Here is a 26620-nt window from a genome sequence, read left to right as displayed (position 1 = left end):
ATCTTGGTAGAATGTCCTTTTCCTGCTTCTTAGAGTTCATATTTGTCTCTTAGGCTAGCTTCATTATCCTTTCATTCAGCCAAAAATGTCCTCTTGTAAAAATGATCAACTAAAGCCTCATCTCCAAACAGTTCTACTTTTTCAAATTATGAATCACAACTTCCTTAAGTCTTGGAAGCATACAGTAGTGAGGATAAAGGCGGTGGAGACTGATAAATTTTGCTGAAATGAGAAAGATAAAATCTCCTGTTTGTGTGTGATTGGAATATTCCCAGCATTTACTATTGTGATTTTCTAGGCTATGTGGGTGAATGATAGAGCTTTTCTTTTCTGCTCTTGTGGAAGATTGTTTTATGTGTGATAGGTAGGTACATTGGTAGAGGTTTTTATTACCCGCTACTCAGAGTTAAATATTCCATACAGGGGTACATGGGGAAGGGGAGAGACAGAGGAATTACAGCTGCGAACACTAAAATAGACTTGTTGCGTAAGGTGAACCTTTAAACTTGAGAAAGGTTTACCAAATCAATATTTATTTGATCTGAATAGGGGATATGTAATGGTGTAATACCCCTTGACATTTTTCCAAGTCATCAATATCATGAGGACATACCTTGTGGGTTTTTAAAATTTTCTAGTCACCGTGAACTTACATGATTATCACTTTTTTGGGAAGATGAGGAAGTTGAGTGGGGTGGGCGGTTTTTTGCAATATGGACTTTGGTGTAAACTAACTACCTATTCTCTGACTATTGGTTTGTATCTGCAGAGAATCATGACAAACTTAGTTTATCAGCCACAAAAAAGAAGTTGTATCATTAAATCATAGAATCTGAGCTGGCAGATAATTTAGCTAATACCCTTTTAACTAGACCTGGTTCCTCACATTTCTGAATCATTCTGAATCACCTGTCCTCTCTTTAAAATGACAGAAATCTAACACCTTTCTTGGAAGGCAGCTTCTAATGGACAGGAACACTCTTTATTAGGGTGTGCTGCATTGTATTGGGTCAGTGTCTTACTCTTTTTTATATTATATCCTTTTTTTGTAGTTTTGTCTTCTAGTATAATATGGAGTCATTGTCTTCTTACACATTGCCATTCACATATTTAAAGAAAGCTATCATCTCTTCTCTAAGGCTTTCCCCCACCCCAAGAGTGAAAAGAAGCAAAATGTAGAAATATGAGCAACTTATCTTTCTAAAGCTCTTTGCCCAGCACTTTTCTTATTCACTTAACCCTTATATCACTTCTGTAACATCTCTTTCCAAGATGGGAAGACTGAGAGTCCAGTGACTTGCCCAGACACATGGCCGGTAACCCTCAGAGCTAATTGGCTAGACTCAGAGCAGGATTCCCTCTCTGGGGCCCAGCTACATCCCTGCTTATCATACCTGAACACCTGCATTGTCTTTAATTGCCTTCAAGTCATGACATGGCTTCCAGGCCCCTCACCTTACCCTGGTCACTCTTTACTGGACATACTTGGTCAGCATTTAAGAAAAAGATGGCAGCTACAGCCAAGCATCCATCCATTCAGGAAATATTTGAGTGGCTGCTATGTGCCAGACATTCTCTAGGTATTTGGGATACACCAGTAAACAAAGCAGTCAAACGAAGTTCTTGCCCTCATGAAGCTTACATTCGGAGTGTTTCCAACAGGGCTCAGACCCCTTCCCCCACAGCAACACCCAAGAGGAGTTTGAAACAGCAGACTGAAGAATTGGAGTAGCGGGTTCTGTGCTCTTAAGAAGTTAAGATGGGGGACTTCCCTGGTGGCACAGTGGATAAGACTCTGCGCTCCCAGTGCAGGGGGCCCGGGTTCGATCCCTGGTCAAGGAGATAGATCCCACATGCATGCCACAACTAAGAGTTCCCATGCCACAACTAAGGAGCCCGCCTGCTGCAACTAAGACCTGGTACAACCAAAAAAAAAAAAAAAAAAGTTAAGATGGGAATTCTATACGAAAACTTAAAATGATGTATTAAAAAATATAATATCTCTGCTGATTTCCCCCTTTTCATCCCTTCAAACAGATTCCTTCTGTGGATTGAGAGAATAATGCTGACTTCTATTGAATTATAACAATTTATTTCCAGGCACAAAATGAGGCCACAGAAAAACTTTTGGTAATAGAAGAGAAAGGTCTCTGATATTATCAGAAGCCACTTGAAATAAAATCTAAGCAAAATGAAAGCATGAAAGATGTGATTTGCTGGGCCCAAGACTTTATTTGTTCTGGGATATGTTTTAAATTCAGACATGTGGGGAGGACTGAGAATACGAGATATTTGAGAACCCAAGAGATGGATAAGGAATGAACTAGATAAATTGTGAAGTGAATACAGTGTTTCAGAAAATGGTATATGTTTTTGTAAAAGTAGTAAAAGTGTTCAGTTTTTTATTGCAGGAAGCCTTCTTTTATGAAATTGTTTAAAATTTTTGTAGCTAGAAGAAATGAGTTTTAATATATGTTAGAATTTTTAATACAGACATAAGTTATGATACTTATCTAGTTAATTAATTGGTCCTTAAAAATTTCCCCATTGCTTATATTTTAATAACTATTATACTTTCAATCTTAAGGTAATAGTGGTTCATGAATTTGGAAGGTGAGACTCTATTGCAGATGAGGTTTTAAAATTCCAAAGTCTGCCTAGTATATTTTTGGTCTCTGCGTGATGCCCTTCATCATCAGCTGGGTCTTAGATGGGCTGCCAGGAGCCTGGGAACAGCTAGAATTCTGCATTTCTTTGCGCTGAAATGGTTATAGAGGAAAGGGCATAGAGGAAAGGGCATGGACTTTGAAGCTACACAGACCTTGGGTTCAAATGTAGGTCTGTGATTTTGAGCAAGTTCCCTAACATCTCTGAGCCTCAGTTTTGTCAACTGAGGGTTGGACAACATTTCCGCTGAGGTGGTTGTGAGGATTAAATAATGTATATCCAGTGCCCAGAACATAATACAAGAGCAATGAATGACCCCAATGATTACTTTTTATTTTCATATCCCGAAGCCTGTGGTAAATGGCCTTGCTTATGAGTGGAATCCTCTTTCAGTTGTTTTTTTCTCCCCAGAGAATAGTCTCAAATATTTATTCCTTTTTTCTTTCTTTCTTTTTTCCCCCCACCATATCCAAAACTAAAGGAACAGTATCCTGCAGCTCTGTTGATTCTGAGTTTCTCTTCGGCAAGCTATCTTGAGCTACATGATGTAATTGTTAGCGAACATTGGCTTTGAACCAAGCTGTGGCGACAAGTTTCTTTCCTCAAGGCATGCTCTGGATAGTATTTCATCTCAGTTTAGAATCTGTACTTCATAACCGGACTGTTTATTGGCAAAGAACTGCCTGTGCTTCACTTGCAGGACGTGGTGGTGAGCGCTTTGCTCGTCCAGGCGCTGTCTCCTTGGTCCAGGGTTCATTACAGGAACGCTGAACTCTGAAAGATACACTTCACGCTTGTATCTTTAGACGGCACAAACCAGTAAAAACCTTCAGTGACTGTAACAAAATAGAAACATTGTGAGACTTCATTCCATTGCTTCTAAAAGGTCAATGCCCGTATCATATCTTACTGTTGTGAGTCAGACTCGATTTTGTGTCCTGACCTTGATACTACTAGCTAATACTTCACCTCTCTAAGCTTTGGTTTTCTCATGTGTAGGCTAGGGATAGGAATAGTACGTACCTAATTGGGTTGTTGGGTAATTTATTTGGGTTAATGTATGTAATGCGCTTAGCCTACCTCCTAAAACCTAGGGTGTTTTGATAAACGTTAGCTCTCAGTAGTAGCAGCAAAAGAAAAAGTCTTAGTGGTGGTGGTTTATTTGTGTATATTTTATGAACATATCTCATTTCAGGAATTCCCAGAACTCTTCTTAAATTTTAAATTGATGGTTGAACTGTCTTTAAGCAATATCTTAAAGAAGTATCTTTAAGAAAGTCTCGCTCTTCTTTTTTATTCTTGCTGCGTTTTCTCTTCCCTGGATAATTCCAAGTTGCCTGTCTCTGAATCCTGTTTCCTCCAGCTCTGTGCCCCCAGGCCAGCCTCCATGGGGGCTGTGGAGTTATGGGCTCTTCTTTTGCCTCTGACGCCGCCTTGTATGTAGGTGCTTGTTTCTGATTGCCTTGTGGATTTCTAAGCTTTGTGTCATACCCTTCACACTGTCTCTCTTACTTTTCCCTCTGCCGCTCCATCTTGTACCCTTCATTCATTCAAAGGTCACTTATATAAAGAACATGTGAGTTTCTCATGTCTTCTGAATAAGGGTGGCCAGGTTCCTGAAACCAGCGTTCACACTTACTTTGCCAAGCTGACTCTTTCTGATTGCTTAAAATATTCTCTTCTTCCTCTTCTCTATAAGGCCTTCTAGACTGGTCCAGGAAGAGCACCCTGCTTCTTCTATGAGCCTTGGTAATGGATCCGTCATCACTGTCTACCAGCAGAGCATCTGATAGATTGAAACATCTTATTCTCCAACAGTGAATAGGGGAAAAGAAGAGTTTTCTATAAGAAGAAATTATTAATGATTATTATAGTGAAACACATATATTAAAGCTGCAGTATATTTAGTTTTGAATGCTATTTGGCACTGATTTTAGAATTTGGGACTTTCTGAGACTATGATAAATGACAAATATGTTTCAAATCTTAAACACATTTTGTGTAAAAAACAGTAAATGTGTTTTAGCAAAGAATCATCAGTAGTAGAAAGTTTCTTCTTGTGGCATACATTCCATCAAAATATATTTCAAAGCTGAGTCATATCAAGCTTAGGGATTTATGAGAATGTATTTTTGGCTCTAATAGATAATACACACACACACACACACACACACACACATCCTTTAGTTCTTTAAGTAAAAAGGCCAGTACTTTTTCTACACAAAAATTACTTTCACCTCAAAAAATTAAACATATTTTAGCGTCTTTTTCCGTTCAAGGGTGTGTGATTATATCCAAAGGGGTTATATGATGACACATTGAACAAAGTTTCTGCCTTGCAGGCTTATCAGATACATATGTTTTGGGGACGGGGTGATAAGCCAAATATATGTGACGCTCCAGTCCAGGGCATAGGTGAGGAATGCCATCCAGAGGTGTGGGTTCTGTTTGAGGGATCATGCGGAAGTTTCATGGAGAAGGTAGGATTTGAAAAGGATCTTGAAAAAGGAGTAAAGAGGTATCTACAAATAGAGATTGAGGTTTAAAAGACATTCTTGATGGGGAAACAGTGTGAGCAAAGGACCCTGAAAAGTATGAGACCTGTTGGCAAAAGAGCACACGCTTCTCTTTGACCAAAGTAAGGTGGAATGTAAGGGAATTGGAGGGAGGGTAAGGGAGGGGGAAGAGAAGAGGAGTAATAGTAATAGCTAATGTTTATGGAGTACCTGCTATGTGCCAGGCATTGTTTTAAGCACTTTACTTGCATTAACTGATTTAATCCTAAGGAAGAGAAGGCCGGAGGCACAGATTGGGTCATAGTTCAGACTTTGGATGATGAGGTCATGAGTGTGTCATTCGGTTGGCAGTGAGGAGTCTGGATTGCCACAAGGAATAACTGAGCTCCTGCGAAGTGAGGACCATGGATGAACTGAGGTTACAGCAATAAGAAGGGTATTCACAGGAAGTTTTAACTGAGGTAACTGGGCGTATTAGTTCCCATGGGCAGCAGTGTTAGTGTTTTCATATTTGCAAATTCCAAGTCTTCAAAAAAAGAGGATCTATTTTTTAGTAGAGTAGGATGTTAGTTTATTTTATACTCCATTATTGATTTGTGACCGCAGAACTGCTATTTGTATCTTAAAAGCAAGTCAATTCTGTTACCTGCCTCAAGGTTACTTAAATTTTTAACCTTGAGCCAAAATGCATGTTACTGAAATGATCTTCTGTAAACCTATTTCAGGCTTGGTGTTTTTCAGATACAATTTGATTTTGAAAGAAAACACATAGTACCATAATGATATTTACTCTTGCTGGTTTGTTGACATTATTGATTAGGCTAATATATGCCAGGTAACTACATTTTTTCCCCTATTCATCTTTTTTGTACTCCTTGAGCTTTTACAGTACTTGCCTTCTAGGAAAAATATATTCCAAAGATGAAATTGTATATTTTGATAGAGGGAGGTCAAAGACATGTTTACACTTCAGAAAAAGTGCAGAGAAATCCCCTTAGAATCTAGGCAACATTTGGCATGCTTTGTGTTTTTCCCACACACAAAAGAGCTTGTAAATGGCCTGTGTTTGTTCTTTGTGATTGATGGGAAAGGGATAGTGTAGGACTGGAATAATTTATATCAGGTTAATTTGGCAGGATGCCGATCGTTTCTTGATGTTTAACTCTAGGCACATTGTTTCCATCCTGTTAGTTTGGGTAACCTTCTTGGTTAAGGACTTACACGGAGGGAATTCTGCTGTCTGGCCCACATGGAATTGCTGTCCATCCGGTGCTTCTGGAATCCTGGGTCAGACCTCGCTCGCTGTGAAGACAGCCGTGGCGACACCCAGACCAGAGGTGGTGCCAGTAGGAAGAAGGGGCCTCTTTTTGGCTTTCTGGCAGCATGTCTCTCATTAGCATAGGGTGCTAAGGAGGAAAACTTGAGGAGAAGCCTTGAAGAAAGCCTAGCTTTTTACTTGTGTCCCTGCCCAGAATGATGCACTGCTAGCATGTAGCCAGTTATGAAAGGAAGAAATCAAACCCAAACGTGAGGGCAAGTTTCTTAATGCTTTCATTTCCCACTTTAAAATTTTCTGTCAGGCAACTTCTTTAGGGAGATATGACCCAGTGGCCATGCTCAGGAAATTGTATTTGGAATTTCTTTTAACTGAAGCCTCAGAATATCATTGAGACTGTGCCCTAAAGACTATCATGGCTGCAGCAGCACAACCTCTTAGGCAAGGGGAGGAAAATGATCCAGGATATACTTGGGGCCTAAGAGACTAAAAACCTTACTGGCCACAGAGAAGCAGGGCTGAGCGTGTGGCCTGGGACCCACGTGCACCGTGCACTCATTTGACCACCCTGGTAGCTGGCCGAGAGGAGGACTGGGCAGGATTCTTACTGTATCTTATCACATTTTCTCAGATGTTTGTCCTCAACATCTACTTCCCATACATGGACCCATACATGAACACCTGAAATAAAGACTGTTCTCAGCTTCTCTTGAAGCATTCTGTGGCGTTGGACTAATTCTAGCTAATATCAAGTAAGGAAAAGCGACCTCTGTGACTTCTAGGAGGTATCCTTTAAAAAAGGGTTCTCTCTTCACCCCTTCTGCTATGGGCAGAATGTTTGTGCCCCCCACCAAAATTCATATGTTGAGAACCTAACCCCCAAGGTGATGGTATTAGGAAGTGGGCCTTTGGAAGGTGATGAGGTCATGAGGGTGGAACCTTTACGAATGGGATTAATGCCCTTATAGAAGAGTCTCCAGAGAGCTCCCTTGTCCCTTCTGCCACGTGAGGGCACAGCAAGGAGATGGCCATGGATGAATCAGAAGGCTGGAATCCCTCACCAGACACCGAATCTGCAGACACCTTGATCTTAGACCTCCCAGCCTCCAGACTGTGAGAAAGAAATGTTTGTTGTGTAAGCCATCCAGTCTATGGTATTTTTGGTATGCAGCCCAAGCTGACTGGGACACTTCGCACTTCCTACTTCTCACTGACTAGAAGGCAGATGTGGCAGCTGGAGTTTGATGATCGCCTTTAGACCATGAGGTGAGTGCTGTATAGCAAGGATGCCAGGGGAACAAGCTAGAAGCAGCTTGTGCCCTTGATCCAGTGGGGCCCAGGCAGTCAGCCTGTAGACCTACTATACACAACAGTGAAATGAGCTTCTGGTCCAAACCATTGTTATCTGGGGTTTTCTGTCACTGCCAGCTGAACCTAAATCATAATGAATATAGGGACTTTATGGTAGTAGAAGTAGAAATGAAGACAGGCAAAAGAGATTTAAAATTTCAACATAGGATAGTTTTTCTTTTTGTTTTAATGGTGAAGAGTGTTATAAAAACAGAAAAAAACCTAGAAGGAACTGGTAAGTTCTGGGATGAAGATATTTTAAAATTCAGTCCAATTATACTAGAGTAGCTTATATGTAGTTCTTTTGCATAGAAGTGGGACATTTGATAGTTGGAAGATTTTTCTAAACCTGTAGTTCTATGAAAGCTATAAAGTTTTATTCTAAATTTCTTCAGTATACTGTTAAATTTCATAAGTTTGGGGTTTGAAATGGCTTTGTGATTGATTTAACTGACCAATCTGCATTGTGGTCAGACTTGTACGATTTGGTTTTCTTTGAAATTTGTTGAGATTTACTTTAGGGTCTAAGTTATATCAGTTTTTATATATGTTTCTTATGGACTTGAAAAGAGTATGGATTCTCTACTTGTTAGATGGAGTGTTCTGTGTGTATGAGTACCCTACATGTCTTTCTGTATTTTTTATTGTTTGTCTCCCCATCTAAGTTGTGCTTTCCATCAGGGTAAGGACTGTATTTTGTTCACGGCTCTTTCTCCGGTGCCTAGAGCAGTGGCTGACACTTAGCAGATTCTGATTACAGTTTATATGTTAATTAAGTCAAATTAATTGTGACGTTCAAATCATTTGTAGTATGGATCATTTTTTTTTGTATATCTAACATCAATAATTGACGGAGGTAAGTTGAAATCTCCTACCAAAGGTGTGCATTTTTCAATTTCTCTCTATAGTTCTCTCCATTTTTGCTTCATGTATTTTGAGGCTATTTCATTAGTGTATACAAATTTAAAATAACTTCTCCCTAGTCAATTGAATCTATTCACATTGTGTAATGGCCCTAATAAGGCTTTTAGTCTTAATGTTTATTGTATCTTATGTTAATGTAACTACGTTGGCTTTCTTTTTTACTAGTATTTATTTGCTTGGTTTTTCTGTCTCTATTTATTATTGGCACTTGCATGGTTGTTCTTTCTCTGTCTACTTTCAACACTTCCAGGTTCTTTTGATTTGATGTATCTCTGTGATAACACATATTACTGGAATTTTAAAAATCCAATCTGATACTCTTTGACTTTAACTGTAAAATTAGTCAATCATATTTACTATAAATTCTTGGTCTTTTAGACATGTTTCTATCATCTTAATTTATGTTTTATATGTGTTTTATATTTTTTATTATTTCTTGCATTTGGGGGATTTTTATTTGTTATTCCGTTTATTTCCTCTACTTATTTAGATGATATGCACTCTATTTCTGTTCTTTTAGTGTAGACCATATGAAATTTTACCATGCATACTTTTAAAAAGTCTCCCAGATCTCTTCCCTAATAATACAAAAAACTTAGAATTTATGATCTACAACTTACATGTAATTATTGCCTTGCATTTTAGTTCATGAATTCTCTCTTTTGCTAATTCTTTCTCTCTCTAATATGCTGTTTAACTCATATGCTGAGTTTTTAATTTCTACGATTATATTTTTATTTATGTAAGTTTTATTTAGTTCTTTCAAAAATCTGCCTTTTTATTTTGGTGGTCTCTTGTTTTGAGTCATTTTAAAAATTTAATCTTTTAATGTTTTAAACTTTTTCTGCATAGTTATTCCATACGCTTGTCTGGTATTTCCAGTATCTGAAGACTTAGGGGGGTTAAATCTGTTGGTTGTTTTCATTGACTATTAAAAGTAGTGGTTTAAACCTGCTGGCACTTTGCTCTTGGAATTCTAGTCTCCACAATTGTGAAAAAATAAATTTCTGTTGTTTGAACCACCCCCCCCCCAAAAAAAAGTAGTGGTTTATTTTATTGCATGTACTGGGAAATTTTTGATTGTGAACACATATTATGTTGAATTTAATCTGTGAGAACCCTGAAGACGTAAACAGGGTGGGTTTTCCTTTGGAAATGATTTGCATTTATATATACAAATAAGCTAGGAGACTATTTGATTAGGTGCATAAAACTGCTACTGAGCTGGGCTACTTTAACTCCCTTTGTCCTACCCAAGAGGTAGGGTGGAATGGGGAGGCCTGAGCCAGTCTCCTTAGCTATCTGTGTGCCCAGAAAAAAGTCCTTGGGCCTCAGTTTTCTCCTTTAAATCTAGAGCACTGGACTGGCAATCAGTTTCATTCTAAATCCTAATTTCTATGTACCTACAAATATTTTAAAATAAAAATAAGTGGCTTTTATAAACGGACTCTTTTTGGTGTTCCAAGACATGAATGTCAAACACATGTCTTTGGGTCCTTCATTTATATTATAATAATAAATTAACAACAGCCTCTGACATCCACTGAGTGCCTGCTCTGTAGTGGGTCCTTCACATGCATTATCTCATTTGATCTCAAAACCACCTTATGAGAATATCTTCATTTTACCAGAGAGGAGATGAGGGCTAAGAAGTAAACACTGGTCCACCTGCCTCTAAAACCCCAAGGTCTTCCCTCTGGGTGGTTTTTAGGAGTCTGCTTTTGTCACTTAGCTATAGGATCAAATGAGCGTGGATGGTAATATTATCATTACACTTGATTCTCATTAGAATTTTTAAAGTGTTTAATTTTACATGAGGGCAAAATAATCTCAACTTTCTATTTGATGCCCGGAAGGGTGGGAGCCTAGTTGTTGTTTTGTGGTTATTGCCATTGAAAAGAGGCAAATGAAAAGCATTTTGTCTGCCCCTTCTCCCTTCAATCCCTGCTTCAGGAATGAGTACAATAATTGGCTAAAGTGTTTATGCATTTATGTACATAGTTGTGACGTTCACATCTAGTCCTGACTTTTTTTTTTCTAGTTTGTTTGTAGCAGGGAAAAATACAGAGCCACAATATGCCACTAGAAACAAGTTCTTAGCACACATGGTTAGTTGCCCTGTGCTTCCTCGGCTGTGCACAGTGATAGTACTTTAACTTTTGGAAGTGGAGAAATTACCAAAAATTATTGATTGGGGCAAGAGTCAAAGATGACTCAGAACTAGACTCTATCCCTGCACCTAGATAAAGTTGTAATCCAGCGTGGAACCATGTTTCTATGTATTTTCCCCATATTTTTGCTACAGTTGTGTTATTATCCTTTCAGCCCACCAGAGAAGTTTGCCTTGACTTTTCAAGTTGAATAATATCCTTCACTGGGTGTCCTAAATGTTCTGGGCCCTTAGTCTGCCCCATTAGAAATAACATTTTGCTTATAAGTATTCCTCTATTTGAAGAAAAAGGAAGTATTTAGAAGTCTTTTAGAAAACCAAGTAAGTAAGCTCTGTAATATGAAGCAAGAAAGTGGCCAAAAATCATAGTTGTAATTGTAATTGTTAGTAAATTATCTTTACACTCCCAGAAAGCTGTCCTAGAAACAAGACACTACACAGATACGGGTTTGGAGAACTGTAGGCAAGTCCTGAGGGAGGCACAAGTGATAATCCAGGAGGGTTTGTTTGCCAGAGTTTTAATTCGACAATGAGCTGCTTACCTTCAAATGACCACGGTAGAATCCTGCCTTCTACACCTCTGTTCGTGGCTGGGTGCCTGTGAGCTTACGCTCAGAGTACATTAAGCAACTGGATGGTGTGAGGGCCGTAGATGATGAAACATTGTTCTGCTGCTTGCAAACAACGACCCTCCCGCAAGCGGGATTCGTTGAAACCTTCCTGTGAAAGATTCTTAAACAAACTTGGTCTTTGTTGACCAAAGATAAATGAAATAGGGAGGCCAAGTAGGAGCGTAGGCAGTTCACCGAATTTGCACAAGCTCTACTTTTTGGGGATATTCACAAAATGTTTGTCTCTTGGTGACAAGGAAATTATTTGTTTAAACCTTAGAATGTTCCCTAACGGCCGTCTGGCAGACTCAGTCTACGTACTCTAGATTTTTAAAAGTTAGACTTTTAAATACTCCGAGAAAATATGGATATAATTTCATGGACTGTATGTAACCCTAAAAGGTAATAATGTTTGGAAAGAAGAAAAGACAAATAGAGTTGGCCCTCTGTGTCCGCGGATGCGGAACCCGCAAATAGGGAACCTGTGAATACGTAGGGCTGATTATGGGGCTTGCGCATCAGTGGATTTGGGTAACCATGGCCGGTCCTGGAACCAATCCCCCGCGGATACCGAGGGACGATTGTGTAATCAAAATCCTAACCAGATAGTGAATGCTCAGAGTGCGGAATGAGAAGGGCACACACCAGAAAGGTTCACTGTGGCTGTCACAGGAATTCATTTGAGGGACTCAGACTTCAAAGGTGGAAGAATAAAGTATGAATCTATTAAAAGGAGCAAAGGAATGTTTGAGTTGAATCTTTATGAAATATTTAATCAGGAAGGAGAAATAAGGGGGACCTTAGAGTGGTAACAATAGATGACTGAGGGAAGGCAGAGCTGCTCTTGTATTTAGGAGAAGGGTGGCTCTCTGACCAGAAGGATAGAACACATAACTGAAAGGGAAGCTGAGGCCCAAATTGGTGAGAGAGAATGCAACTGCTTTAAACTATCTCACAATTTCAGGCCTGGATGAATTACATCTCACAATATTAAAATAATTTGTAGATATGAGTGTAGTGGGACCATCTGTCATCTTGGAGGTGCCCTGAAGTACAAGAAAGGGAACAGCAAGAAAGAGACAGTAACCCTTGTCTTCAAAACGGAGGCCAATGTAGATCCTGGAAACCACAGATCAGGGGGCTGGATACAGTTCACCAGCAAAATTCTAGGACTGTGTGGTGTGTGGGTTGGAGAAGAAGTGACCAGTCCCCAAAAGGCATCGTGAGTTCATCAGGAACAGTTATGCCCAACAAACTCTGTACCCTCTTTGTTACATAGTTATCAGAATGGTGGAATTCAAAAGTTTAAACATAACAAGTAGCATTTCGGCAAAGCATTTAATACCATGTGTTGTGATAACCTTGGGATAAGCAGGAGAGAAATGTGGATCTCTAGCTGTTTGCACGATATACTGAGAGTGTTGATTAATGGGTCGATACCAGCTTGGAGGGACATTCTTGGTGGCATGCCATGGTACTCTGTCCTTTGCCCTGTCACGTTTTTAACATTTACTTGGATTAAGGTAGAAGTCATTCTTGTTAAATTTGCAGTGACATAAAGATAGGTAAGATGCTTAATACACTGATGGATGGATTTATGTTACACATAATCCCAAATAATATGAAACTTAAAATTCTGAATTTAGGTTTGAAAATAATCAGTGAAATAAAATGGAATCAAGAAGACCAGTCTATGTTGATGTCTTTGAGAAAAAAAAGACCTGAAGGTTTTAGTTATCTAGAAACCAAGTATGAGTCATTCATTCACGGAACAAATGTGTACTGCACTCCTCTCTATATTTTAATCACCATGAGTACACTGAGAACGCAGCAAATGAAGAAATTATAGACCTTCCTTTCCAGAAACTTAGAGTAAAGGAGTGTATTCATTTCCGAGGGTTGCCATTACAAAAGTACCACAAACTGGGTGGCTTAAAATAACAAAAATGTATCGTCTCACCGCTCTGGAAACTTAGAAACCCAAAATCAAGGTGGCAGCAGGGCCATGTTCCTCTGAAGCGTGGAGGGAAAAATCCCTCCTTGCCCCCTCTGGCTGCTGGTGGTGGCCCTCAATTGTAGGTGTTTCTTGGCTTGCAGCTACGTCACTCCAGTTTCTGCCTCTGTCATCACACGGCATTCTTCCCATCTGTCTGTGTCTTCACACAGCATTTTCCTCTTCTTATAAGGACACCGGTCATATGAGATTAAGACTCACCCTGATGATCTAATCTTAATCTGGTAACACCAGCAAAGACCCTGTTTCCAAATAATGTCGCCAAATAAGGTACGAGGGTTTAGGACTTCAGCATCTCTCTCTCTTTTTTTAAATGGGTTAAGCATAGTTCAACCCATAACAAGGAGTAAAACATGTTCATCCAGGTAGTTGAGTATGATTATGATAAAGAAAAAGTGTCGTAAAAGTACAGAGTGCTTATGGTTTCCTTTGCTGCGCAAAAGCTCTCAAGTTTAATTAGGTCCCATTCATTTATTTTTGTTTTTATTCTCATTACTCTAGGAGGTGAGTCAAAAAAGATCTTGCTGCAATTTATGTCAAAGAGTGTTCTGCCTATGTTTTCCTTTAAGAGTTTTATAGTGTCTGGCCTTACATTAAGTAAGTCAGAAAGAGAAAAACAGATACCGTATATTAACGCATGTATGTGGAATCTGAAAAAATTCGTATAGACGATCTTATTTACAAAGCAGAGATAGAGACACAGACATAGAGACAAACGTATGGATACCAAGGGGGAAAGGGGTGGGGTGGGATGAATTGGGAGATTGGGATTGACATATGTACACTATTGATACTATGTATAAAATAGATAACTAATGAGAACCTACTGTATAGCACAGGGAACTCAACTCAGTGCTCTGTGGTGACCTAAATGGAAAGGAAATCCAAAAAAGAGGGGATATATGTATACGTATAGCTGATTCACTTTGCTGTACAGCAGAAACTAACACAGCATTGTAAAGCAACTATACTCCAATAAAAGTTAAAAAAAAAAAATACGGAGTGCTGTGAGCATAAGCAATAGCGTGACCTCATTTAGCTTGTGGGAGGGTGTCAGGGAGGATTGGGAGCTCTCCAGGTGAAGACGAGAAGGAGTAACTTTCCAGAAAGGAGCAGCAACTATGCAGAAAGCCTGGAGGCAGTAAAGGGGCTCAGAGTTCTGAGGACACTAAAAGGAAGCCCCGTGCAGCACAGGGGTCTGAGGAAGAGGTAGAAGACGTGCTGAGGAGATAGCTAGGCGCCAGACCCAGAGGAGCTCTGCGCGCTGTGTTGCCATGGTTTGATGCGACTAATGAAAACAAAACAAAAAGAATAATAGAAGTATATAGAATGGAGAAGGTGATAAATTAGACTCTATACTTGCTTGACCACATGTGGAATGCTTTGACTTGTTGGGAGTGTCATATTTTAAGTTAGTGTTTATGAGTGTTGTACTTTGAATTAATGTATTTATCTGCGTGGAGAGAAATCTTGGGATGATAGCCATTTGGAATTATTTGAATGGCAAGACTTTCTGCCTTTATTCTTAGGGCAGAATTAGGCCAATGGGTAGGAGTTACAGGAGGGCTCTGGAAAAGAAGGGTCTTCTAGCAGTGGGAACTACACAAGTTGAGAGCAGGAGCCTTGAGAAGTATTCGCCCGTGGAGGATGGCCACCCATCCGAGATGCAAGGGCTACTGCAGTGACCTTGAAGTGAGGAGTGTTTGCCTCTAAGGTCCTCTGTGCAGGAAGCCGGGAGGCGGTGAGAGACCAGGAGCTCTGAAGACATTAAAAGGAAACCCAGTGAAGTATCGACTAGGGGTTCAAATGTGATGTTAAGATTTCTGAAACACATTTCCTTGTACTTTATAATTAAAAAATAAGAGCATTAAAAGGGCTTTAAAATTACATATCATTGGGAGATTACTAAGTAACTGAATTCATTTAAAACGTCTTTGTAATACAATGTTATATGTCAGTTATATCTCAAAGAAGACTTTGCAGAATTATTTAGATGCATTTGTCTTTCCGGACCCTCTGCTGTAATTGCAGCAATTATCCTTAACCTCACATCTTTGGTACAACTCTCTCATTCCTTTTCTGACGTTCTCTCAGCTGCCCTTACTTGACTTGTTCTATTAAACTTGTTTCTAGGGATCAATTGCCAGTCATTTCTGTTAAGCTGAATAAATCCTATTTAGAAGTGATGGTATGTAAATGTGTACATTTTGTTTTATACCAAACCAGCAATTTTACCTTCTCTGGCGGGGAGGGAGCAGGAGGGCACATAGGAGGGCACATAGCATAAACCAAGTGCCCATCCTACCCAAGTGCCACGGGAGCCATTCTCTTTTGCGGGGGAGGTCAGTCATATTCAAAGAAACGCTGACCAGCTGCCCAAAGTATATTTAAAAGGAATTTCCACATTCACTTGTATCTCCGGAAGGACATCCAACTCATACTCCATACCAGCACTTCTCAAAATCCCCCTTTCCTCTCCTCCCCACTTCTCTCTGCCAGGTGGATTCTCTCTAGGCTGTGGATTCTTCTCTTACCCCCAGCCCTCTATTATATAAATCATCCTGCTTCTTGGCTTTACATTTGCTAAGCATAAGGTGGGTTTTTTTCTTCCTTGAGTCAAAGGAAAGCTCAGGAGCTGGCAGAGGGGCAAGAAAGAACCTTCCTGCTGTCCCTGCAGTAGCTCAGAAGGCCTGGGAACCAAACCCTGCCTAGAGGACAAGGGGGCAACCAGAATCAGACGGGTCAATAAATCTTGTCACCTATGTGTGGACAAGAGGGCAGTATTTTAGGGGCAGTTGATGGACAAATTGGATTACAGTATTCATGTGGAGGATAGCAAAGGATAAGGCTAGGAAGGCAGGCTGAGATCAGATGACAGAGGGGTGGTTTTGAAACGCAGGCTGGATTGTTCGAGTTGGAGAAATTGGCAGGAGGCCAATTAGATACGATAGATTAAGTATGATAGGTTTGAAGCATTAACATTTAGCTCATTCTGCATATTTCATAATTCTCTGTTACTTAGGAGTGTGCTGATACTTATAAACCTTTCCAAGCATATTTTAAAATTACGGATACTAAGCCCTGATTGACCAAAATCATTCATCTACAAGTCTCTGCATGGCATGGTTTCATTTAAAGTCAGGGTTGGGAAATAACAGTGCTGGGTTCCTGGATAGAGCTGGAATCAGAGCCCCACAGGAGATATTTCTCTCTCTGCATCTTGGTGCTGAATACTCTGAAGATCAGATGAAACAGCTCTTTGCTTTGCAAAGAAGCAGCAGGAGTGTGCTTTCTTCTTATTTTAATACTTCGGGTACACCATTGCCAGATTGTACTACAGAGCCATTAGAGAGGTTTCAGAGGTGAGAAGGCCAAGTTACAGTTTTATTTTTGAGTAACAAAAAGATTAAAGGTGAATGTTTTAGATGAGTGCTAGGGATGTGATGTACAACATGATTAATATCTGAAAGTTGCTGAGAGTAAATCCTAAGAGTTCGCGTCACAAGGAGAACATATTTTTTTTCTTTTTCTTTAAAGGAAAAACAAAATTTGAGAAACTGGATGAGTAGTAGTTATATGTGTATACATATTTTAAATTTCTGCTTAAATAGCAGCAGGTTTTACAATGCTTTATACTTTTTGTTTTTATAAATCCTATTCCTTATAGAGCCCATTCTTCACACATTATTTAAATACTTTGTTTAGAAAACTCTTATTAATCATTAATTACCAACTAGAGTTTTTAGAAGATTATGAAATAGTAGGAATATTAAATTATATAGTAATTTAAGGTATTGCTATTCAAAATTAAAAATCAAGATATTTCCAGGAACTTCTGATTAAGAATTTGCAAATTAATATGATTATTTTAAGGATTGGTTACTATTTATTAGGGAAATAACTTTAGTTGTTATTAAATATTTATATAAAATTCAGTATCTTTTTCCAAGAAATTTTTTTTTGTTTTTAAAATTTTTTTATTGAAGTGTAGTTGGTTTACAATGTTGTGTTAGTTTCAGGTGTACAGCAAAGTGATTCAGTTATATGTATATTCTTTTTCAGATTCTTTTCCATTATAGGTTATTATAAGATATTGAATATAGTTCCGTGTACTACATAGTAGGTCCTTGTTTATCTGTTTTACATATAGTAGTGTGTATCTGTTAATCTCAAACTCCTAATTTATCCCTCCCACCCACCAAAAGGGTTTTTTCAAATAAAGTAAGAGAAGAAAAATTGAAGTTTTAAATAACTGATTTTAAGAAATGGCTGATTGTATAAATTGTCAATTTCAAAATGAATATTAAAGATTTTGGATACTGCTTCTTTATTAGAAAAATTCAATATTGATTTTCATATTTGTATTCTTTGTTCTAAGGACTCCTTAAGTGGTATTCAGCCTTTTTTAAAAAAAATAAATTCTGGAATGGAAGAATGGATAAGGAATCAGATCAGTCATGGCTTCCCCAGGAAGACTCCCCCGCTGACACCCACCCCAGCCCCCTGACCAGGGCACACTCCCTTCTGTGTGTTCTGGTAGTGCCCTGGACTTCCCTTACCCACAGGTGCACTATGTGATAATGGTCTGTTGTATTTGTCTTTCTCCCTCTGCCTGTATCTCCCCTGCCCCCTGGAATATTGTTTAGAAATTGCCTTTAGACCATTTCCCTTTTTTTTTTTAAATTTCTAAGGCTTGCTTTTTTTAGAGAAATTGACAGTCATTAAACAACTGATCAGTTGAGTTCAGTCTATGCCATAATATAAAAATAGAAAAATCTGGTGAAAACTTAAGTTGGAGAAGTTGTTTGTAGTTACTGCATACTAATAAGTAGAATATAAATGTGACAAGACTATCAGACTTCAGTTTTAAGGACCTCGCCATTTCAAGTTATTTTAATTTTTAAAATTCTTCTTAGTTTGCATATTCTAAACTTGAATTTAGAGGCTCTGAATCATGATGATGATTTAATTACTGTTTTAATTACTTTCTCTGAGCACATAATAGAAAAGTTTCATTCAGATTTATTGGAAGCCAACATGAATTTCCAAACCTCTCAGCCAATTACAGTGTTTCAACAATCTGCCAAGATGCTAAGGATAAAAATCTCTGGTGATATATTGTTTCTGTATTTTAAGAAGTACCAAATCAGAACATGCTTTTCAAAACTGAAAATATAGTTTCAAAAATGACTATTTTTCAAGAAATGACTTCACAGCAAAACCATAAACCATAAGTATACTCGACATGGTATCCATCTAAATTTCTTGAACATGAATTAAAAACGAATGTGAATTCTGGTTGAATTCCTTTTCTGCCACAGTTTGATGGAAGGAATTTTGCCTAGCATTGAAACAAAAGTGGCTGCATTCTAACAACTAAATTAGGTAGCCTTTTGAGGAGGGTGTGGAGTAAGTGAATTAAGAGGGATACTTTGGCTCTGGAAAGAGAATGATTAGAAGAAATCAGAGTGTTCTAAAGGACTTCTCAGTTTTTGCCTTCAGACAAAAAGAGCTTTCTTGTACTTTAACACACCTCCTAGTCCATGAATGTACTTTTAGCATCTTTAATCTGAAATTCAGCTACTAATTCAGAAATAAGTAAAAATAAACTTCTTGAGCAGTGGCTCTTTGTTGACAGGAGCATGGGTTCGTCCAGGTCATCTGGATTTCCTTGGCATCCTTGAGTTGATTCTAATTTGTGTGGACAGAGGATTAAAATTGGAATTAAGGTAATAGTGAGTATTTGTTTGTTTGTTTGTTTTTGTCTTATTAAACAGTTTTTTGAGAAGTGATACGGAATGAGTCACCTTCCTGTAAAGATGGGCAGCTTGGATGCCTGGTACCGTAGCAGACAGTCACCATCAAATTCAGTAGCGTTTAGGAGGATCACTGAATTGTGGCAAGATTTGATCAACAATCATCATACAGATTTAAACGTCAGTAATCTAGAGAGCCCATTCATCTAGAATACCTTGTTTCGTGAAAACGTCATGCCAAAAACTCCTGTGTTTAGTTTTCTGACAGATCAAAGAGATTGACATGGAAATTTTAACTACATTGTAGAAGCATATATTTAAATTTTATTTATTTATTTTATTTATGGCTGTGTTGGGTCTTTGTTTCTGTGCGAGGGCTTTCTCTAGTCGTGGCAAGCGGGGGCCACTCTTCATCGCGGTGCGCGGGCCTCTCACTAACGCGGCCTCTCTTGTTGCGGAGCACAGACTCCAGACGCGCAGGCTCAGTAATTGTGGCTCACGGGTCCAGCCGCTCCGCGGCATGTGGGATCTTCCCAGACCAGGGCTCAGAACCCGTGTCCCCTGCATTGGCAGGCAGATTCTCAACCACTGCACCACCAGGGAAGCCCAGAAGCATATATTTAAAGTTACTATCTGTTTATTTTTTGTGTGTTTAGAATGGGAGTGAAAGTTTTAAATGGTGAAAACAAAAACAAAACTGTGCTTGTATAAAGTTATACTGAAGTCATTCTGACATTATTTCTTCATCCCTTCTTATTGTTATCTATAAAATACATGCCTCATAAGGTTTGGATTTTTGGAGCTTGCAAACAGAATAAGAGCTCAGCAGTCGATCACCTAGCCTACAAACTTGTCTGGCCCATCCTGCACTGTTCTCCTTCTTGACTCTTAAGGTGGAGATGCCATTTCCCCTTCTACCTAATTTCAGCTCTACAACCCAGCACTGATCTCAGTCTTCCACATCTCAAGAACCTTGCTTTATCCATTCTCCCTTTTGGGTTTTCAACCTCTCTATCTCTCTTGGCACTTTCCCATTGGTATCTAAACAGATTAAGTTTCTTCTGTATAAAACGCTCTTCCTTGATTCCATGGACCCCTCAGGGCATTGGCTTGAAAAAGGCACCTGAACGTATTGCTTTCATTTCCTCACTGCCCATAATTTTGCAGCCCCTGCAACCTGGCTTACACCCCACCGCCCACAGAAAACTCACCTGTCAAGGTCACCAAAGGCTTCTTTGCCACAACATTCCAAGGTCAAACATTTTCCTTTCATTTTGAGCACCATCTGACACTGATGACCACTCCTTCTTTCTTGAAAGCTCACTCCTTTTTTGGGTCAGAACTTTTCCTGGTTCCTTCTATCACTCCTGCCTCTCCTTTCCAGCTCCTCTGTGGGCGGTGGTAGTGGTTCTTCTCCTTCTCCTTCTACTCCTCCTTCCCCTCCTTCTCCTTCTCCTCCTCCTCCTCCTCCTCCTCCTCCTCCTCCTTCTTCTTCTTCTTCCTCTTCCTCTTCCTCTTCCTCCTCTTCCTCTTCCTCTTCTTCCTCTTCTTCCTCTTCCTCTTCCTCTTCTTCTTCTTCTTATTCTTCTTCTTCCCCTCCTCCTCTCCTCCTTCACCTCCTTCCCTCCTCCCCTCCCCTTCCCTCCACCCCCTCCCCCTCCCCTTCCCCCTCCCACTCCTCCTCTTCCTTCCCATTCCTTAAATGTGTGCATCTTTGGTATTTCCTTTCCTTCCCTTCTCCTGTACAGTCTCTCCCTGGGTGATACTGTCTGTTTAACTATCATCTCTATGCTGATCATTCTCAGATCTCCTGTCTTCTGTGCTCTCCTGAGCTTTGCTGAAACCACATGGCAATTCCACACATTCCTTAAAATCAGAGTGGTCAGAAAGAACCTCCTTCTTGCTAATTCCTCATATAAATGAAAGGCACACAAACCATCTAGCAGCTCTGGGTCCCAGATCCACACAGTCACCAACTCTATATCCTCCACCTCCTAAAGGGCACTGTAGCCCATCCATTTCTCTTCACCCCACTGCCTTTACCCTAGTAAAGGGTAAAGGTCACACTCCCTCGTGCCTAGATTATCCCAGTAGCCGGTTTACCCTTCCCATTAACTCCAGTCTTGATCTTTCTCATCCCTTCCGTATAACACAATCAGAACAATAATTTTCAAGTTGTGTATCTGGTTTAAAGTCCTTCAATGATTCTCCACTGCCCTCAGGGTCAAGTCCAAGCTCCCTGCATGGCCTGGGGACCCCTCCACTTACCGCTACTTCCCTCTAGCTTCTCCCCCAGCCCCTGAGCTCTGTGTGTATGAAACTACTTTCTGTGCCTCTGCTCAGAGCACTCCTCATCACCCCCACTCCCCCCAGCCTCCTTCCCGTTGCACCTTCAGATGGCTAAATCCAACTCATCCTTTCACAGGTCTCAGACTAGACATAGCTCTCTCTAGGAAAGTTCCTCTGACCACCTGAACCCCAGTCAGAGTCTGAGTGAGGAGGCCCTCCTGTTGAAACGAGAGGGAAGGGGGCAGGGCAAAACGTTTAAAAGAATGACATAGCCCTTGAGGATGTGACATAAATGGGTTAGAACCAACTAGGTCCAAGATGACAGAAGATTTGACTTCCAGTGGACCTTGAGCATCATTATATGCTCGTTGTAATACACTAGCCAAATGACACACCCACCAGCGCCATGACAGTTCCAAGGCCAACCAGAAAAGGGCAAAAAGTGGGCGGTGGCCCAATTCCTGGAAATCCCCTCCCGTTCCCCAAAATAGTTGGAATAATCTCCCACTCATTAGCCTATGAAATTACCCAGTCCATAAAAACTAACCACCCATATTTCAGGCTCTCTTGCCTTCTGAGATGAAAATGGCCCACGCTCTGTCTGTGGAGTGTGTTTCTCCCAAGGCCGTTCTCACCTTTTGAGACAGGCTGCATTCTCTCTATGGAATGTGTATCTCTCTAAATAGATCCACTTCTTATCTACCACTTTGTCTTTCACTGAATTCTTTCTGCGATGAGACGTCAAGAACCTGAGCTTCAGTAAGTCCTAAGATGAGGTGTGTGATCTCAATTAAAAGACCGTGAGTTCAAGTCTCAATCTGAATTCTAGCTGGGTCCAAGTCCCAATCTGAGTTGTGTGGTTTCACTGTGGGCCCCTCTGGCCTTCCCTTGTGCAGAAGCATTTGCTTCATGATATTGAACTGGCCGCTGTCTGTGCTGGCTGCTCCACTGTAAGTGCCGTGAGGGGAGAAATTTTGGCAGCATGTTCATGGCTGTTTCAGTGTCTAGTGGTGTGCACTGAAGTATTTGTGGAACTAATAAAAGGGTGGAAAGTGCTTTTAGGAAATCTGCAATTTTTAACAAAAAATAACCCACTAACATTAAGGTCTTAAGGCAGGGGTGTTGAGAAACTTCTCTTCTCTGACTCAGGAAACTCTTAAAAACCCTCTCGAGTATGATAAAATATCTCCAGTACTTCCTTCATTCTCCCTCCCTTCATTAGGTGAATAATGGCTCTGCTACTGGTTTACTACTATAATTCATTGGTGAACAAAACGTTTGAAACATCTTTAGTAAGTGCTGTAGAGCCCTTGTTTGCTATTTCTGGGACTTTGACAAGGTAGAGGATGTTCCTGGCTCAGTAGTGGACATTGGAGAAATAGTGGTACCAGGAACCCAGGTTGGCTGTATGTCTAAGAATAGATTTTCTCTGCCCTATATAAAGTTACATTTTTCAGGTAGAGGGTATATATGTCTGTGCGTGTGCATAAAGGACAGATCTAATGCATATTAAACTCTATGAATACCTTATTGGAGAAATATCTAAACAAATTCAAGTTATTCCATCAGGACACCTGCTCTAGGAAAGAAGAGGAATTATCAGGAAACCCACCAGACATGGCAGGAAGTAGCAGAAGATTTGAAGGGTTGAAATCAGGAGTAAGGTTGCTGGAGCCAGCTCTACTGATACCACCTTGACCTTCATCAGTTGCCTCTGGTTTCAGGGAACAGAGATCACTCAAAATAGAGTAAGTGAACAGGAAGTTTGTTGAATGGATACAGAGGGCTCACACACTCAACATCAGGAAGGACAGGAGGGCCTGACCCATTCAATGGTGTCATTCAGATTTTCAAGACTATTGAATGAGTGTACCCGGCCTTTGGATATTTAACCCAGAGTCAGGTGTCTGGTCCGGTTACCTGTGGCTTGGGGGACGGAAGGACAGTGCTGTGAGGAGAGCAGATTCTCTTGCAAGGAGGTGTGGGCAGGTGGGCGATGACTAGGCTGTCTGGCGAGATGGCAGCTCAACCTAGTGGCTGTGGAGAAAGGATGCAAAGTCACGCCTGCTGGGTTCACCCCTGGCTCCACGTCTACCTGTGATATTGGCTGACCTCTGTCTGCCTCAGTTTCCTCATCGATACTATGAGAGTCCTGATCTTATAGGGATATTGTGAAGGTTCATAAAAGAATAAATTAAAGGGGCTTAGTAAGCACACAGTAAGTGCTCAACAAACATTAGCCATCTTTATTAGCCTAGCACTTCCTAGGGTAGTGACGGGCGTGAAATACCTCTGCAAAGGGTATCTCTTGATGTTTGAAATGGCATGTAAAGGGGCTTAGCCAAGGACACTTCCTTCAGTGGCTGCTTGGGGAATGGTAACAGGTGGTACCCTCTGGCATTTGGAGTGATTTATTAGCCGGAGATTGCTCAGCCTAAATGGGAACGGGCGTCTGCCCAGGGCTGAAGCGAGCCACCAAGATCCTTGACTGTGAGTGGGTCGCTGACGGGGCAGATACTCTGATTACCCAGGTGCTGGGGGCTCTGTTTCTTCTTTTCTTTTTTCTTTTTCTTTTTTTTTTTTTTTTTACTTCCTCTCTTCTCCAACCCTAAAACAAAAGTTGGACACTTTATTTTTTAAATTGCTCTGCAGCTATTTGAATGAGACAGCTAGGTATGCCTTATTCCTGTAATTTGGACTTTAATAAAGCTAAATGGATTGATGTGTTTTGAAGCACCAGCTGCCTGTACAAACTAGAATTCTCCATCAGCTGTTTGCTTCGGATGTCCTTAGAAAGATGCTTGTCTGTGTCTGGATTCTGTGTCAGAAATCTCAAAATAGTTTAACTTCCTGATAGTACCGATTTGATATAAAAGGGGAGAAAACATAAATATTATTGCCACAATGATTGTGACTTTATAGTGGTCTCAGTTGTGTGCTTCAGTTTTACTTATTTCTGCATTTGTGTTCGCCTATCTGGGGAAAACTTTGGAGGATGAAACTGTTCATAAATTTTGCTTTGGTGAAAAGATAAGTTTTGGACCAAATATAAGTGAAATGTATGTGAAAGGGTATTTTGTTTTCCAGAAAAATAAAGGTTTTAGGTTTGAATGCAAAAGTTTGTTGTTGTTGTTTGTTTTTGTTTTTTACCTACCAAAGTGAACAGTTACCATTTCTGATTATCTTTTATCCTGCATTGTCCTTCTGGTGTATTTTATGAGAAATTAATCTCTTAAAAGTAAGAGGAATGAAAGAAAGATCAATAATTCCATGGTATTATGTCCATATCTTTTTTTCCCCTTTCACTAAATTATTTAGCCTACAGTAAAATTTGAAAATATTTTCTGAACTTTAAAGTTATAGAAATGTCATTGCAGCTCTATTTACAATAGCCAGGACATGGAAGCAACCTATGTGTCCATCGACAGATGAATGGATAAAGAAGATGTGGAACATATATACAATGGAATATTACTCAGCCATAAAAAGAAACGAAGTTGATTTATTTGTAGTGAGGTGGATGGACCTAGAGTCTGTCATACAGAGTGAAGTAGGTCAGAAAGAGAAAAACAAATACCATATGCTGACACATATATATGGAATCTAAAAAAATGGTTCTGAAGAACCTAGGGGCAGGACAGGAATAAAGACACAGACGTAGAGAATGGACTTGAGGACATGGGGAGGGGGAAGGGTAAGCTGGGAGGAAGTGAGGGAGTGGCATGGACATATATACACTACCAAATGTAAAACAGATAGCTGGTGGGAAGCAGCCGCATAGCACAGGGAGATCAGCTCCGTGCTTTGTGACCACCTAGAGGGGTGGGATAGGGAGGGTGGGAGGGAGGGAGACGCAAGAGGGAGGAGATATGGGGATATATGTTTATGTATAACTGATTCACTTTGTTATACGGCAGCAACTAACACACCCTTGTAAAGCAATTATACTCCAATAAAGATGTTAAAAAAAAAAAAGTTATAGAAATGTAATTGATGTTGAGTTTGGAGGTTGCAAACCCCAAAGCTCTAGTTCAGAGAAAACACACACACACAATGGGGCAAAGTTCCCAGGCTTACATGGTTTAATTCCTTTTTCCCTATCAGTCCCAAAACAGAAAGTGCAAATATCTCACCATGAAACCAGCAATCACGTGAGGAAGGAAAGTTGGTTAGGGTTCGGAGGAGCTCATTCGGTGAGGATTTGTTGGAATGCCTGCCCCCACAGCTCCTCTCTCCCGTAAGATTTGTTGTCAGGGCCTGTGATACTGATACCGAGGATTAAGTTTGAAATTTCAGCCTTTATGTAGGGGAGAAGCTGCATTTCTGTGCAGCTAAATGCTACGTCAAACTTTCAAACCGAAGTGAAAATCCAGGATCAACTTTTGACTGTAATTAGCAGATTTTGCAAGATTTCTGTGGTTAGTGGAAAAGAGGTCTGCTCTATAGTGTTGTTATATCATCAGGCCTAGGGATTTATTTGACCTAAAACTCTACATGGTCAAGTTTACAACCTGGATTGAAGACGTTTGAGAAGGGGATAATTCCAAGTTGCCGAGGAGGGAATTTAGCTTTCTGGCAAGAATTAATAAGGGCTCCATCGGGGAGTTAGATGTCTTGAAACTGTTATACTTAGGGTTGGGGATGGGGGAAGGGACTCAGGAAGATCTGACTATCACCAGACTCATTAAATCCACTCACAGACTTTACTGCTGCCTGAGCTGTTGCAGATCCCTCCGAGGCTTTCTGTTGGCTAATTACATTTTCAGATCTAAGCTAATGTGTGCATATTTTACGCCTCAGTAGAGAGGCCACTGTCTTAGCAATTAGTAAAATAACTGTTTATTGAAAAAAGATACGTATCTGTTTCTAGTATCACCAGAATCATTTGTGACCTCATAGGAATGTTGATTAGAGTTTTATATTTTAAGGTTCAGGTCATGGGTATGAGCGTTGCATGGGCCTCTTCCCAAAGTCTAACATCATTGTCCTTTACTTACATTTATGTAGGGTTCATACTCAGTACCAATCCTTGGTCATGGTGGAAACA

The 26620-nt window shown here is 40.1% G+C and overlaps 1 protein-coding gene across 4 annotated transcripts in view; it reads left to right on the top strand.

Annotated features, from left to right (window-relative positions):
• SLC7A2 (solute carrier family 7 member 2) overlaps positions 1-26620 on the top strand; it is a 71809-nt gene that overhangs the window by 11828 nt on the left and 33361 nt on the right. Inside the window, exon 1 of one of the 4 annotated variants that reach the window (XM_068532393.1) lies at positions 7662-7725. The exons of the other annotated variants lie outside the window; for them this stretch is intronic. The gene's annotated coding sequence lies outside the window, so the exon portion shown is untranslated. Of the gene's footprint in view, positions 1-7661; positions 7726-26620 lie in introns of those variants that run through there. 4 annotated transcript variants of the gene reach the window in all.

This window comes from Eschrichtius robustus, chromosome 21 (genome assembly GCF_028021215.1).
Source record: "Eschrichtius robustus isolate mEscRob2 chromosome 21, mEscRob2.pri, whole genome shotgun sequence".
In the NCBI taxonomy this organism is placed as follows: domain Eukaryota; kingdom Metazoa; phylum Chordata; class Mammalia; order Artiodactyla; family Eschrichtiidae; genus Eschrichtius; species Eschrichtius robustus.
This window is presented reverse-complemented; position numbering and strand designations above follow the sequence as displayed.